Here is an 18,236-nt window from a genome sequence, read left to right on the forward strand (position 1 = left end):
ATAGTTTGATTGGGATGACACCTTTTCAGGCATTATATAGAAGTCCTTGTTGTACACCCTTGAGTTGGGATAGTCTAGAGGATCAAATCCTATTGGGTTCAAATATGCTTTGAGATATGAAGCAATAGGTATGCACATCCTAGAAACATGTCTACAACTCAAGATAGACATAAGAAGTACACAAATTCTGATAGGATAGATAAACAATTTGCAGTGGGAGACAAGGTATTCTTGAGAGTGCATTTGCAGAAGAGTCTAATCCATTATGAAAAGGGTTCGAAGCTAGCACCTCAGTTTTTGGGTCCATTTGAGATTCTGGAGAGGATAAATCTAGTTGCCTATCATCTTACATTACCACTTAGCTTGACCTGTATTCATGATGTTTTCCATGTTTTTGTACTTAGGCAGCATATTCCTAATGTGGTACATGTTCTTGATTGGAATACATTACTGGTAGGACATGAGAAACAAGATTTGGAGCCTATGTGTATTCTACAACAATGGGATTTAACCCTAAGGGGTCAAGCCATAGAGTAGGTAAGGGTCCAATAAGACCTTATTGACGAGTCATTAAATACTTGGGAGGATGCATCTATATTGCAAGATTTATATCCCTATTTGTTTATAAGCTTCCAAGAGTAAGCCTAATTTTGGAGGGGGAAGAGGTAGTGCCTAATCCATTTTGCTTTCAATTATATTTCCGAACACTTTTAGGCCAATTTTCATGTTATGATTATTTGATGTAGTGACACCTGGTTACACAGTTGGTTGATACTATTTTCATGAATTGCTTATAGAGTTGATGAGATACTTCGTACTCTAGATTTTTCTGGTGTTATTGTGATTCATGGATATTCATATGATGATGCTAGATGTTTGGATATCATTTTTATATATAGATTCATGATGATGCTTATATGGACTATAAAAACTTGTCCCATACTTGCATGTATATGGTGCGCATGCCTATTTTACTTTTCTGTTGTCATGACTGATGTGGTTAAGGGAGAGAGTCATAGTCACAACATGATGTACCACTCCCTACCATTGCCTATATATATATATATATATATATATATATATGAGCATGCCCTATCACAATATCTCAATGGTAAAGAGGGGAGATAGTTTTCAAGTCCAAATCCCAAACCTGAGCCAATTTGTCCCGTGGTAAAGGACAAGTATCTGATTTCTTTACCCTTCTGGATTCATCAAGGTGACGTGAATTTGATGACTTAATCCTTGAGTTTGAATTTTTATACTTTCTCTGGTTCTCATGACTCTTTGGAGTATGTGGTCTACTTTGTGGTTCAAGTGTTATTAATTAGCCAAGGAAATTAATTGCATAAACATTTTAATGGAACAAATTTAGAAAGAAAAATGTCTTTACATTATATTTAGTTAATTGGGAAAATTGATTAAATGCTAGAGTGAAATTTAAAAGAGTTAATTAAAAGTCTAATTTTAGAATTAAATAATTAGAATTATTAAAATACTAAATTTGGTGTAATTAGATTTATTTATTGCAACAATGATAAAATTAGAAGTTGCAATTAAATGATAGACTTTAAATATTATTATTTGATTAAAATAATGAATATATATATTTTATAAATTATCTTTCAAATTAAAGTAAAGTGTAATTATAAAATAAAGTATTATTTTATTAAAAAGGCACTAAGTGTGCATGAAATAAGTAAGTAAATAAAATAAAATAAAATAAAAATAAAAATAAAATAAAATTAAAAAGTGAAAGGGAAAAATAGAAAAAAAAGAAATCTAACTAGGATTAGAGGCCTTTTAATTAGGAATTAGAGCTCATTTCTCCACACATAGGTTTGGAGGAGCAACTTGAGAATTGGTAGGCAAGATTTTCTTTGTGGGCTTTTGGAGATAGCTGATTCATTGGCACAAGGATTCACCGCATTTTGTTAGCATCATTCTAAGGTAGGAATTTGAACCAAATTCTTTTGAAAATTCCTTAAGAATCCATTTCTTCTTCATGCCTGTAAGAATGAGAAAATTATTGTGACAAATATATGGAAAATTTATGTTGCTTCTATTTTTGTAAATTTGGTAGAAAGAATCTAAAATGCTCATTAGAAGATGGATTGTTCTTGATTGGGAAACATCTATAAAAATTACAATTTGAAACCCTCATTAGAAGATCTGAATTAAAAAAACAAAACAGTAGCTAGGGTTTGAAAATGAAAAACTAGAATTGAAATGCACAAATTTGATTGCTAGAAATTATTTTTCCCTACTAGGCTATTTTATAAGAATATGAAAAAATAAAACAATAAAAATACTTACCATAGTAAACAATATTTACTGTGGTAAATATTTAAAATTATATTTTGATGCCTATAAAAAAATAAATTTATAAAAAAATAGTAATAAAAAACGGGGAGGCGAGGGCCATGACCCTGCCACCCCCTTCCTTCCTTCTCCCCTCGTCATGGCTGCCATGGTAACCAAGGCTGCCATAGTAGTTAGAGACTACCACAATAATGGAGGTTGCGAGGGTAGCCATGACCGTGCATAGCCCTTGGGCTGCACGATGACCCACACCATAGTTCGGGGTTAAAATTTTCTAATTTTAAAAATTTTTTTCTTTAAAAAAGAAAAACAAACAAAAAAATATAAATAAAAAAAGAAAATTAATCATTATTAAATTATGTGTTAATATAAGAATTATTTAAAAAAAGAAGATTACTTTTTGTTTCTTTTAAAATTATTATTATTATTATCTTAATGGTTAAAGGAGTATTAGTTTAGTTCTTAGTCAATTAAACTCTAACTATAAATTTGGCTTTACTAAATTAAATGGGCACTAAATTTAATTTAGTATATAAATTTATGGTAATTTAATTTCTACAATTAGATCTTGGGAGAAAATAGTATAAGGCATTAAATAAATCATTTTTTAGTCATGTGGGCATCGTTATACTCCTTAAAAAACATAGTTAAGTTGTAAACTTAGATGCATTAAGCTATGAACATGAAATCCATACTTTGATTATACTAAACTTGACATCTTTATCCTTTTGTGAAACTTTTATGAAATGAAAACTTGAACTTGAGGATATTCATTCATTGAGAACTAAAAAGATTGCATGTCTACTTTTGTTATCTATACCTGTTGAGATGTATTATGGTATTCTTTCATTGGGTTTTGGGTAAACTTGTTTTCAACCAAATATAAATGTTACTAGAGGGTTTGAAAGTGTTGTTTTTGGTAATGTCATTTTGCAATGTTGTTATATCATGATCATTTTATTTCCAAATCAATGTGCTATGGTTATGTGTTCTTGTAATGTTGGCTAAGTCTTTTGTAAGCCCATATGTTGTGATTTTGTTAGCTCCTTCTAAGAGTATTGGAGATGTGATTTATTTGAGTTTTCCAATTAATTGTATGGACTTGCAAGGTTATGGTATTTTTAATGAGATGCATTCAATGATCTTAGGGTAGGTTATCTACATGTATCTTGGGAAGTGCCTTGCAATGGGGGCTAGAGCCCTAAAGAGACTATCTGTGTAACTCATTATAGGTAGTGTTAATAAGTGATAACATGATCATTAATGGGGTTTAAAATAAATTAACAAGATTTCAGTTTGATACCTTGTCCATGCCTTGAATGTTTGTACAGACTAGGATGGGAGTTGTAAGGGTGCTTGGTTACAACCTTGCTTTATTGGTATGCCTTATCTGTATCAAAGGATATTGATGTTAGAGAGAGTCACTAGGGGGCCGGGGTCCTGATAGATTGCTAGGGTAACCATAGAGTTAACTCATTTGATGACACTTTCCCTTATGCACATTAGATTTCCTATGTGTCTTGTTGCCTCTAGGATTAGCTATTACCTCGTGTTCTTAGTACCTATGAGATAGACCACTTTTAGGATCTTGAAGACTTAGATTCTTCTTGTGAATTTTGGATTGCTTTCTATTTGGGACTTGAGGTTATCTCCTTATCATGGTGGGAGTGGGACCACTTAGGTTCCATGAGGTTGGGAGATAGTGACTCTCTTCCATTGAGATTTGACGATTGCACATCACCATTGATGCAGTTGATTCATTCTTTCTACTTGATGACTATGTTGTGTGACCATGCTTGATATTATGAATATTGGCCATTGAGATCCTATGAGATCATATATCTTATCATGATGTATATTATTTTAGCTTTTCATACCCCACGATATGTGTTGTGGATGAGTATGCACCATTATGTACTTGTATATTTCTTTATGAGATTTTGCATATGTGGTTAATATGATGACATCGATTTGAGTATTGGTTAAACACAAACTTAAATAAACTTTAACATGTGACCCAACATTATGGAACTCTTGAGGAGTGTAACTATTATTGTTTTACTTAAGTATTTATGTGATGCGTGTTTTATGTTATTGCTTCCACATGATTATCTCTTATATGTTATAATCTTTGAAAATAATTAGTTAAAGAAAACTTAGCATCTTTTAGGTTAATTTCTCTTGGATTCCTTGGCTAGGCATTATACAAGAGAGATCTAATCAAGGGTGAAGGATGAAAGTGAAGTAATCCATGTGCACAAGAGTTCCTACCAATCATAATCAAGAGCTGAATTTTGTGCCCAATGTGAGACAAAAAGGGATTTTCTTTTATTTTTAAAGTGGGAATAATGCTTTATGTGTTCATAACTTAGAATAAGTGGGTAGTGGGCTCTTTTATTTAATTAAAGGGGGACCAATTCCTTTTAATTAAATAAGAACTTAAGATATAATGGTCAAACTATAGGATAAAATTGAATAAATTATTTTTTTAAGATTTGATAAAAGACATGAGTGATTAATAAATTTAGCAAAATTGCTAGAAATGGGTCTAATAGTCTAGATGACCATTTTTGGGTGACACCCAAAAGTTTCTCAATAACTTCTTCATGGAAGATTGTGAATCATTGATACAAGTATAATGTTATAGTATGGGGGGCATTGATTACATTTTTGAGACATTGTTTTCTTGTTTGCAATTTAACATAAAGATCTTTTGACACTAATCGGTGTAGATCTAGCCACTTTGTGTTTGTTGAACTCAAATTGAAGAATAGAATTGGTGTTCCTATTTGGTTTATTTTGTTTATTAACTCTGCATGATGATTGTTCCAATAAGGTCTTGTACCTCTTATAAAAGATCCAAAGTGCATGAGTTCCTCAGCAAGTTGTGCATCTGATAGATTTTTTATGTGTGCACAAATATTTTCAATGGTGACTGGCATGTTTTCTTCTGCATTTCTTTGGATGAACTCTATTGCAAGGCCCTGTGTGTGCTGAAAAAGCATGAGGCTGTAGACAAATATCAAAACCAAGGGTTCTTTCCAAACCTTTGGTCATGAAGCCTCATCAAGTGTAATGCAAATGTGTGGATGAGAACCTCCCCAAGATGTTGTTGCATGTATTGTGTGGATTCATTTGGAAAGAGTGTGGTAAATTCCATATAAAGAAAACCATCAATATTGTATTCATTTATTGGAGAGGATTCTATTGCATGCCAATCAACAATATTGTTTGTGTCATCTTCAATTTCCAATGGTTTAATAATTTTAAGATCGTGAGATCCTCTTGGTAATTTAGACATAAATGATGACATTAAAGCCACACTATATTCATTTTTGTCTTCATCAATATCATTGTCATTATTTGACATGATCATGTTTGCATATGTATGAATGCTTGTCAAAATGTTTGAAATATCTATTCCTATTTCAGGGATTTTAGCTAAACATTTTGAATTTATGATAAAACCATTGTAATATGGATCATTCTTGATCTTGTATTTCAATGCATCACTAACATGAATTCTGCTCACATAGAAGTCATAGAAATTTCCCTGTGTAATCTTCTAACTATGAGAATATCTAATTGTTGTATCCTTCATGAAAGCACTTGCAATGTCTCTTATGTCTTATACAAAGCTTATAGTGTGTCCACTATATTTATATTTCCCTTTGGAAGCATGGGTTACTTGCAATATTGGGTTTACTCTAGCAATGAGCATTTCTTCCATATGGGTCAACCATCTCAATACATATAGTTGTTCTTCTAGGTCCACAGTTTTTTGTGTTGAGAATCAATGTATGCATATCTTGTTGAAGCATCTCTTGCAAGTAAAATTAGAGTTTGATGATAATATTAACATCCCTAGATAGTATTCCTTACATATATTGCATGTTTGTACATTGGACAATGCACCAATCCTTTGCCAAAATCTTTTTATTTCCATCATTAAGCTTGCATTTTAGTAAAATGGTGTTGCATTGACTTCATGTTGTTTTTTAGCACAATGAACTTGGCCTACAAGTTTTCCTACATTTCAAATGTATTTTTTAGCATTTATTTCTTCTCTATGATTGGCTTGGTAGATTTCACTTGATCTTTGATCTCGTAACTTTTCAACTTCTATTTGTTGTGGATTAGTTCGAGCTTTCTCTACTTTTTTGGCACATCTGCGAGGAACTATCTCCTCTTTATGTTGTGCATAGTAAGCTCAACTTCTTTCTTATCTTTGAAGTCTTTGTTGGAGTTCTTTTTTAGAATCAGTTAGCATGTCCTTGACACATAAGCTCGACATCTATTATTTAGAAATGGTAGGCCAATAATTAGTAGTACTCAAAAGATTTGAGTATTTAACATGCATGCAATGTCAATGAATAAATGTTCATTTTTTTAACAAAGAATATTTTAGCATTTCTTATTAAGTAGTATCTTGGCTTTAGACAAGAGTTTAATAAATTTAGAGTTGCATATGTCATTTTTTTTTGATAATTTTAGATAATTAAGGATATAATTTTAGTAAAATATTTTAAGTTAATTTTTTGTATAATTAAGATTCATCTCATTAAAGAAACACTTAAAAAAATAGTATTTAGAATATTCACACAACTTTACATGGATTTTTTTTTGGAAAACTATCATTTACATTGTTATTTGTAATAAATATATATGTAAATTTTTTTTAAAAATATGTAATATAAATCATCTAATAGGATTGTAGTCTAATAATTTAAAAAAAAAAAGATTCTAAGCATTCCAAAAGACTAATTGTAAAATATTAAACATTTATATGCTATGTATAGCTATAATTATTATTAAAAAATAAGGCAAGAGCTTGCAACACAACAATAACTTGTGAGCCTTTCATGTGGGAGGTCTTGGATTCTAGTCTATTCGAGCTTAACACATAAAAATAATTAATTACAACAAATAATAATAACTAATCTAGGATTCAACCCATTACCAATCAATTTTTTTAATATTATTCAAAAATAGAAATTAAAACATATTTCCAAAGATGAACACGATATTTTTTTTCAACTTCTTCGTGGTGGTGGCTATGAAATTTGGGATTGAAATAATTAAAAGTAGATTTTATAACAATTGAAGATAATATATAAAGAATTTGGTTCATCTACATTATATAACTTCATGGTAAAATTATAAATTAAAAAATTGAAGCTTCTATAATATGGTTGTATCACTTTGTTTGCAAATAGTTTTTAGCATGAATTTCCTTCTAAAGATATAGAATCATCTATCCACCCTTTCCACATGTACCTTGCTAAGTTGACACCTAGGTTCTCAATTATTTTGTTGCATTGCTAAAATTACCATAAATATTTTGGTTAATGTGTACATTTAATATGATTAACTCAAGTGTCAATTTGATAAACTTCGCAAAGATGGCTCCATTCCTAGGTGGTGTCATGTCAATTTAGATTATTCTTTATTGTATTTGTTTTGTTCACATTTGAAATTTTTTTTATATTTGACTCAAATTATGTCTTCCAATCATGATGGAATGGAAACCTCTAAAAAGTTGGGAGCAAGCAGAGGTAATTTCCTTATTTATCTTGGTGGGAAGATCATGACTACTTGGATTTCATGTAATTTTTAGTCTAACAACTGGCATGCCTCTTTATCTTTTTGTTTTACCATCACATTTGAGTGCTCTATTCGCTTCCATCCTAAAATGTGCAATTAAAATCTGAACACTATCTATATCAATTGGGAAACTTTAGTGGGTTAATTCATATGATTTTATTTCAAACTATATGCATTGAGATTATCAGTCTGTGATTTTATCATCTAAGGAGCCATCACAAAAAAAGAAGTATAAATCCTTCTATGGTAATCCTGAACAAGGATAACTATGAGTCTTGACCAAATTGTTTCCTTACAAATCATGTTTAAAGGTGGATGCATCAGTTTAATCTAAATATAAATCTAAGCCTAAAATTTATTTATAAAACCCCAACAATAGTAAATTTTGAGTTTATCTCCTCTTGATAAGAAACCATTATAACCAATTTATGAGATAAAAAGCTAAATTGTAACAATAAAATTTATATACATACCTGTAAGTACACTTTGATGACCAACACAAATGTTGGTGATGCATTCTATTGTTAATGATGGATTTTTATGGTGGTTGGTCATATCTTGGTAGCTTCTAGTTGGATGGTCGTTCTTAGGTGGTGCCAAGTTTGGAAGATCGACACTTGGAATTTCTTGGTTGGCACTAGATGGAGGTGAACCATTTCTTATACATCTAATACGATAAATTTAATTTATTTGAGATGCAGTTAATATAGTAATTTATTACGAGCACTTGGAGATTGTTGAAAAACATGCAACCCAACAAATGGAAAATTGTTAGTATCGCAACTTCTTAAGCAACTTTTTTTACTAGCCACCTATTTTACCTATTTTACCTCTTTCTAGTTTCCTAAGCTCAATTAATGTTGTAACCATTAACAATGTTAGTGTTTAGTTGAGACTTCAAAAAAATTCTAAAAATCCTATAAATTACCTTCATGCAAAACTCATCTCCTAAACCTACACAATCCAACAAATTACAAGTCTCTCACAAAATACATCCTTATAAAATGTATATCATCACAATGTTAAAAAAAACCCTCAAATTCAAAGGTTTCTTCTCTTAACACAATCATCCCTCAATAAAAAAAAGGTTGAAGTTGGCCTCAAAAATAAAAAATTGTTCAGTGGTCCAGAAATATAGAAAATCTTAATAAGTTTGCTCAACATGCCACTTATAGCTCTAGGTCAAAAGTATTTAACCCTAAAAAAAAAAATGAAAACTTAAAAAGTGCTTGAACTTGTATTAAAATTAGTTAAAGTTATCTCATATTAGAAGATTATATTATTAAAAATAACCTTTTACTAAAAAATAATAGTAAATTTATATATTTTTAAAATTTTAATTATAATCAATATAGTTATAAAATATGCAACTGAAAAAGTGAAATAAGCAGGTGCAACCTCTGGCCTGCAAATAACAAGAAGAAAGGAATTATTTTTGGGTGACAAAGTATACATCAATCACTACAAAATTATTGACATTCTATACAAATTGAATAAAAGTGGTAAGAATAATGCACACTCCCCCTCAAATTCTCTTGCAAATCGATTTAATAATGAATCTAGTGACAAATATACAAAACATCAATTATTTATCATTTGAGTAGAGAAACATCAAGGGATGCAAACAAAAAAGTTACAACATCTACGACCAACCAGGACAGTATTTTCATAAGACCAAGTATTACAAAGACTTTCTCCTAATGAATAGAATATGAGATTCAAATAAAACCCTAGCTAAGGTACAACATCTTGATAAAAGTAAGTTGAAGCAAGGGCAAATAGAAGAGCATTCTATGATCAAGAGTATGATAGAAGATGTCAAAATAGAGTACTTAATTATAAGTAATCCAAAGGCAAAGATATTATAGGATGAATGTCACAATTTAGGTCTTATTGCATTTTGGTAAGGTAATATAATATTTGACTTTAATTTTTCTTTATGGCTTTCATCAAAATTCAGAGGATAGGTATGTACAACCAAATTGGAACAAGGTTTTATTTTGTTTAATGTTTAAATCAAAGTATCAAAGAAACATTTATATTTGGCTCGCCTTTAGTACTTAAAGGTTTTTCTATTTCCTTTTTTGAATGGAACACCAATATGGACTTAGCAAAGTTACCCATTTCTTCCATCTTTAGATAGATTGAATTCACGAACTTCCTTATAGAATCAATAAACATAACCATATTGGAAAAAATTGGCAACCTATTAGGGGGTTTTAAAGGTTTTCCTGATAATTTTCTAACTTCTAATTCAATCAAGGTATTGGTTGACTTTTCTAAGAATAAAACCCTAAATCCAATCAAGATCGTCACTAATTGGTTCAGTCTATAATTTATCCCCATCATTTTTAGCCGAAAGATTAACTCTAAAATAGTATTCACTGATTTAGGCAAGAGCCTACAATACAACAAGAAATTATGAACCTCTTATTTCGAAGGTCTTGGGTTCAATTCCACTCGATCTTAACACATAATAATAATTGAACTCCACAACTAATGATAATTAAATAACAAATAATCAAGGATTCGATCAATCACCTATAAAAAAATACTATTTAATAATTTTGAATTAATGAATACATTTTATTTGGAAGCCCAATGTAAGTTAGGATCAGAGACTAGATTCTATTTCTTGGAACAAGGTGGTTTTAGTTTTTTCCATTCTAGTCAATCAATTGAAAAATTAATTAACTCTCCAACCACTTCCATAGATTCAAGAAAGCTTCCCCAATTATTCAATGTAAATAATCATTTAACCCATTTCCTATCTCATTTTGCTAAACTTCAGTCTTAACGAGCTTGTGCAAAGAAGAGTCATCAAGAACAAGATGAATTGTCTATCTTATCCCAAAGTTAACCATTAGAAGGCTTCGCAAAAATGGTAGATGCTCAAGTGTATTCCTCTCCCAATAAGGATGAAGTGAATAAGCCAGTGTCTAAAAGGCCAAACCCTGATAATAATTATATGATTGCAAACCATAATTTAAGAACTTGGAAGATACATATAAATTTATTAAAAATATAGAAAAAATACGTTTATCTTAAATAATCTAATGAAGGATATAAAAGAATCTCATGTAGAATTTTATGAAGAAATTGCCTCATGGCATCTCTTTCATTCCTAGTTAGTAGGGGAATCTCATTTCTCCAACAAGTGTACACAAGATGAAAACACCATTCTAGCCAATGAAATCAATGTTTAAGATGAAGAAGAAGGTTTGAACCCATAGTTGGGTATGATTTTCCTTAAGGAGTTAGATTCCAATAGTTTTCCAAACATTACTTCAACACCAATGTTTGATAAGATACTTTTGAAGGAAGTACAAATTTATAACTAGAATGAGGACAATGATCTAGTGAGGGAGTTGGAGGCAAATTTAATAGAGAATCTATCCAAATAAATTGAATCTAACTCTCCCTCCCCTAATTCTACTTCAGACTTAAACAATGATGTAAAACTAGGTATAACTACTATTATGGATGGTCTTGATCATCCTAAGGTAGCTAAAATATTTGAAAAAGAAGAGAGGGGGGAAATCCATCTCCAAACTTAGGAATAAATATGGGATGGCTGGTAATCAATCTAAAATAAAAAATATGTTTCATGTAGGAGGGGGGAAGGTCTCCTCCACCCCTAGATGAAGATATCTACTTGGAATATTAGGGGATTAAATGCCCCTAACAAAAAAAGACTTCTAAAAAGGAGTCTGAAAAATTCAGATTCAAATTTAATCTTACTTGAAGAAACCAAATTAAATAGGGTTGAATATTGCAAATTCAGTAATAAGATTAGCCTTTCGAATACTAATTGGGTAGAATCCATTGGTGCTTCAAGAGATCTAGCTTTAATATGGGATCCTAGGAAAGTCAAGTTAATCAATAATAGCAATGGTAATAAATGGATTTATGCTAAGGTTAATAGTGTTAATAGCAATCTATCCTTCACTATAATTAACGTGTATATCCCCATTAGCATAAAAGATAAGGCTGAGTTCTGGAACCAACTTAATAACTTACTATATAGGGACCCTAGAGAATTGTTTATCTTAGGAGGAGACTTCAATGCTATTCCAGATTCCTTAGAGAAGAAAAGAGGAAGCACCTTTATTTCTCAAGCTCAAAAAGATGTTAGCCTTTGGGTCTCTTCTAATTATTTATTTGAAATTTTAACTACAATGGTACCTTTACATGGACAAACATAAGGAAATATTTTAGTAGTATTTTTGAAAAACTAGATAGATTTTTTTCAAAGGAGACCTATCCTCCTTTACCTTTGATTTTGCAGCAGAAATCCTTATTCACTCAGGCTCAAATCATTTCCCTATTAGGCTATGCATCTCTGAATCTTTAATCTCTTCAAAACATCCATTTAGATTTGAAAATATGTGGCTTGAACATAAGGATTTTTATAATCTAATCAAATCTTGGTGGGAAGAATGCATAGTAGAAGGATCATATATGCTCAAATTAATTTCCAAATTGAAACATTTAAAGTAAATTTAATCTCTTGAAATAAAGAACACTTTAACAATATTTTTGATGAAACATCAGCTATCAAGGTAGAGCTAGCTAACCTTAATGATTATATTATTAAACATGGTATGGATAATGAAAGTTTTTAAAAAGAAAAATAGTTACTAAAAAACCTTGAGGATGTTTTATCTAAGGAGGACATTTTTTTGAAGAAAAAATCTAGGGAGTCTTGGCCATCTGAAGGAGATAGAAATACAACATTTTTCACAATAGCACAAAAGTTAGAAGAGAAACTAATCAGATCTCCAAGATTAAAGACAATAATGGAATAATTCTTGAAGAACTAGAGGAGATATCTAAAGAGATAGTTAACTTCTTCACACAAACTTACAATGAAAAAGATTAGTCAAATCTAGCAACCCAAAGAAAGATGTTATCATCCATTCCTAACCTTATAACAAAAGAAGATAACAAGTGTCTGAATGAGGATATTTCCTTCAAATAAGTTAGGACATTTATCTAATTTCAAATGAACCCCAATAAAGTACTTGGCCTATATGGATTTAATCCAAAATTCTTTAAAAATATTGGAGATTATTGGACATGATCTCATAAGAAAATTGAAGCCCCTAGGAATGTAGGGTCTCTCCTAGCAGATATTAATAATACTTTTGTGACCCTTATACCAAAGAAATATGAATGTGAGACTATTGGAGACTTTAGACCCATCTCTCTATGTAACATTGTTTATAAGATTTTTTTAAAAAATTCTTGCTTATAGATTGAATCTATTACTCCCTAAAATAGTTTTAGAGGAACAAACATGTTGTGTCCCTAACAGATCTATCCTAGACGGTATTATTATTGCACAAGGAATTATTCACTTAGCTCAATCAAACCTAGACCCATGTATGATGATTAAGCTTGATATTTGAAAAGCTTATGATAAAGTTGACTGGAGATTCCTATGAAAATGCCTAGAAGTATTTGGTTTCTCTAAAACATGGATTAATCTCATTTTCAACTGTATAGCAAACCCCAATCTTTCCATTATGGTTAACAATATCAAAAAGGATTTTTTAGCATCTCTAACAACATTTATCAAGGCATTCCATTATCTCCTTTTCAATTTGTCATTATGGAGGAAGCTCTAGGACACTCTATTCAGAAAGCCCATGAATACAAATTAATAAAGGGAGTTTAGGTTGCAGAAAACACTCAAAATGTAACTCATCAACAATTTGTGAATGACACCATTCTCCCTAGTGAAATAACTTGTGAGGAAGCTAAGAAATTTAAATACATTCTAAATAATTATATGGAAGTGCCTGGTCAAAAGGTTTATGCAAAAAAATTAGAAATTTTCTTTTTTTGAACACCAAACCTAAAATGGAGGTTGAAGCTTGTAACATTTTGGGCTTCAAATTCATTTTGTTTCCTTGTAGATATCTAGGCATACCCTTAGACAAAGGGATTAAAAGCAATAAGCTCTGGGATGATATTCTTACTAACATCCACCAAAAAGTGGATGATTGGAAAGGGAGATGGTCATCTAATGCATGAAGAATCACAAAGACCAAATTTGTCTTGATAATGATCTCTACCTATCAAATGTTCGGTATTCCTCTCAATGCATCATGTAGGGAAAAATTAGTATCCAAAACTAGGAATTGTTTTGGAAAGGCTCTTCAAGAAATAAGAAGTTCACACTTGTTAAATGGGATAACATTTATAAATCTTTCAAGAATGGCAGTCTTGGCATTAATAATTCATCTTGGCAAAACTTAGCCCTTGGTGTGAAAATGGTTAGAATCTTCTTAAGAAATTGAACAAGAAAATGGGCATCTATTCTTTTGAACAAATATGTCATTACTGCTGATCCTATTAAATTTTTTTGGGCTTGAAACCATATGAAAGGGTCTAGAATATGAAACTTCATTAAAACTTTTAACTCAATTATTGATGACAAAATTTCCTTGGATATAGGGGACGGGGAATCTATTTTATTCAAGGAAGATTCATGGGTTGAATATGCTTCTATGAACTCCTTAGATATGGATCAAAATATTAGGGATATTCTTAGCAATTTTAGAGGTGTTAGACTTAGCAATTATATTAATAAAGATTATAATTCAACTCTTGGTTGGAAATGGAAAGACTTTGATGATTCTCCATTAACTAAAATTCAAAAGGAGGCCATTATGAAAATATTAGCAGATAGAACATTCACTATTAAAATTAGTGTGAAAATTTAATCTGGGTTAGACTTAAGATGGGAAATACAAGGCTAAAGAAGGCTATATGATTATCCTCTTCTCATAAATTTTCACCTTTGGATCTCCCTATTGATCTGTGTTGGGATAAAAATTGTGCTCCTAAAGCAAGAACTTTATTTATGGGCAACAATGAAAAACAAATATTTGCAACATAATGGTTCAAGAAAAGGGGTTTGAAGATCTATATCATGCATATTATGTAAATAAGATGAGGAGATAGTGGACCATATTCTCCTCAATTTTCCTTACACTAAAGAATGCTGGCTTCACTTTTGTGCTAAATTAAATTGGCTATCTACTATACATAATAATATTGATGAACATTTTAAAAGTTGTCCGCTTTCTCTACATAAAGGCTTATATCAAAACATATGGAAGATTATTCCTCTATAATTACATAGAAATTATGGACAGATAGGAACCTTCAATTTTTTCAAAATAGAGAAATGTCAGTTGAGTCCTTAGAAAATAATATAAAAGCTAGCATTTTTGAAACCATAAATAATAGAACTAGTAAACTAAACTATCATGAAGGTAGCTTCTCTATCATGGATGGAAGCATCTAGAGAATTGGTTTGGATTAATCATCCCTACCCAATTTGGGAAAGGTGACCTTAAGAGTAAGGAGGAAAGAGCTATCTATAAATGGATGCCTCCAAAATTTGGATGGTTCACACTTAATTTCAACAGTGCTTCCAAGGGAAACCTAGGGAAAGAAGGTATTGGTTGTATAATTCAAGATCATGAAGGAAATTTTTTTTCTAAACTTTCTAGATCTTTGAGAGAAACAAAAAATAATATAACATAGGTATTGGTGCTAGATGAAGGATTAAACTTTAATAATGGGTAAAACTCCTAATTGGAAAATTTATTCATTTTTTGGATATAACCTTAGTATCATTAAACTCCTTTGAGGATATAGATTCTAAGCATATATTTTGAGAAGAAAATATCGAGGGGATATATTAGCAAACAAAGGTGTTGATGGTGTATCATTAAATTTAATATGTATCTCTCATATTAAAAGATATGTTTGTTATTGACAGATATTATTACACATCTTAAAAATTAAAGGCATTAGTTTATCCATTATTTTCAACTCATAGATATTTGTATGATCCGAGTTTAAAGCCCATATAGGTCTACTATTAGTTTTCACCTACATTTTCTAAATTGAATAAGTTTTCCAACCGGTCTTTGTGTATGTTGATCCCCCATTTTATATTTTAATAATCTCTCCTACTATATTTGAGAAGGTTTTTTTTCCCTCACATCAAGAAACAAGTTAGATTATAAAAGGTAATTTTAAAGATTTGATCTTTCTGATATGTTTGACTCTAATTCTTAGTAGATTATATTCCTTACTAGCTACATAATGGCTATCTTGTAAAAACAACAATTATGTTTTGTTAGCCTCTCATATTCATGGGCTTCTTGGTTTAAGTAGGAAAAGACATATTATCTTAGCGATAGATTGCTAAGTAAATAATTACTATACATTATCCCTAACCATAAGAATCTAAAGTAGCAACTCTCAATCAATATATGGGAATGGTATTTTGATAAGCATATCTCTAAAAGACTATCACTTATGTATAATTAATGTTTTCTTCTAAATATTCTTAAAATGGTTGTATCTAGAATGATAAAGCAAGCGATATTTGTAAGGATGCTATGTGTTAGGAGGGCTTAAATGCATAAAAATGAAATGTAATTATTTAAAATCTCAATTAGATTGTAGAGAAAAAATTGCACATTTACATATTTCTATATGTAAAGATAAACATTAACTCCTTAATCTATAATAATAGATGAAATTATATCATATACAAACCATCTATTATCCTTGCTCGATCCTTTTAGGTATATAGTCAATCATTATCTCTACTTCTGAGATTGGAAGTGCCATGCTCAGGTTAAGATTTTTAGCATTAGTTATTACATATTGGGATGGGCATTATATCAAACTTGGGATCTTCAATTATAAATAATATTTCAATCCTCCCCGGTTGACAACAACTTTAATTAATCCACCTCATTTTTTGGTCTTATTAGTTGGCATTCAATTACACAATCTCAAATATCGATTAAACATTCACTTATTGATATAAATAAGTTATTGTTATCTACTAAATAGCTTGAATATCATTATGAATAAGTGATGAATATAAGGTTCTATAGTCATTATTATCCCTTCATCTTAGTTTTTTCATACTCCCCTTTATTTAGGTGATGATTAGTAATAATTAATAGGTATCTAATCTTCAAAATTTTTAGTTTTTTTTCTTAAAATTTCCCATCACAACTATATATAGGCCTTAACTTTTTTAGCGTAAAATTATGTCCTATATTTTTTAGTTTAGTACAATGGATACTACTATTGTCCTATTCCACCAACAAGAAAATTGAACTATGACATTTTTAGGACCAGTTAAACCTAAAAGATGGGGCATAATTTCTACAAGTTACAGATGATTTGGTATGGTTGGCTATGGTTAAAGTGCCAAGTGACAAATAATTTAAATACAATCACATCTAGAGAAAAAATCATGAGATAATTGGATGCTTTATATATTTTTTCTCTGTGCATGATTTACATAGTGGGATACAATGAAATTTTGTGAATTCATATTTGACCCCACTTGGATGAAGGATCTTCATCAAGTAGTTTTCAACATTATTAGTAGATTGGAAATACTCTATCTAAAAGATTACATGGATTGGCTTGTTGAGAGACTCAAATTGTCAAAAATACCTAAGCAAATTGATGGGACTCAAAATCATATTCCTGTTTTGAGTACCATTCTAAAATTTGAGCCCCTATAAACACATTTAATGCATGAGTATCTAACTGTCCTTTTGAGGCCTATGTGGTGTTTTATGTTTCTAAGATCTTTAATTTAGTATATCCATGCATCCCATGATGATAAATTTCCATTCTGAGTCATTCCATGGAGTTTTGTTTTGAGTAATGTTAAGATCTGCATTTTACCTAATTGTTAAACAACAAGAAGCCTAGTTTACAATTGAATATCTTGCAACCGGTTAAGTTTCATGACTCACCACTTTGGGAGTATTTAGTATGAATATAAGAGAACCTATTTTCATTTTTGAAGTTATTTTAACATGTTTTGACTAGGTTTTGAATCCCTCAAAGTTGGTTGTTTACTGTTGTCATGCTGATGCATATTTCTAAGAATTCTAGGAAGCCTTGTTTGACCAATTATAGCTTTGATCCAATTGACCTTAATGAGAAAATTCCTATTGAATTGTATTCTAGGGGTCAAAAATTTGTTATGTTCCAGATTTGAGCTTATGACGAATATTTTTGACTTGTTTCCAAAGCCAAAACCAAACACATTTTATGGTTTTCTGACATGTTTGTTTGTAGGTAGTTTCAATTAAAAAAATTTGACGGTCAATATGTTTTGACCTCGAAGTTGTCATGAGATGAAATTTGATAGGGTACAAGAATGTGAAATGAAGAAAAAATGTGTTAGGTCTAAGGGCTTAGTTAGGTGTTTTGGTCAATTTTTAAAGCTATCTTAGAGGCATAGTTTG

The sequence above is a fragment of the Cupressus sempervirens genome, chromosome 2 (assembly GCF_028749045.1).
Source record: "Cupressus sempervirens isolate cs-2001-9-10 chromosome 2, ASM2874904v1, whole genome shotgun sequence".
Lineage (NCBI taxonomy): Eukaryota > Viridiplantae > Streptophyta > Pinopsida > Cupressales > Cupressaceae > Cupressus > Cupressus sempervirens.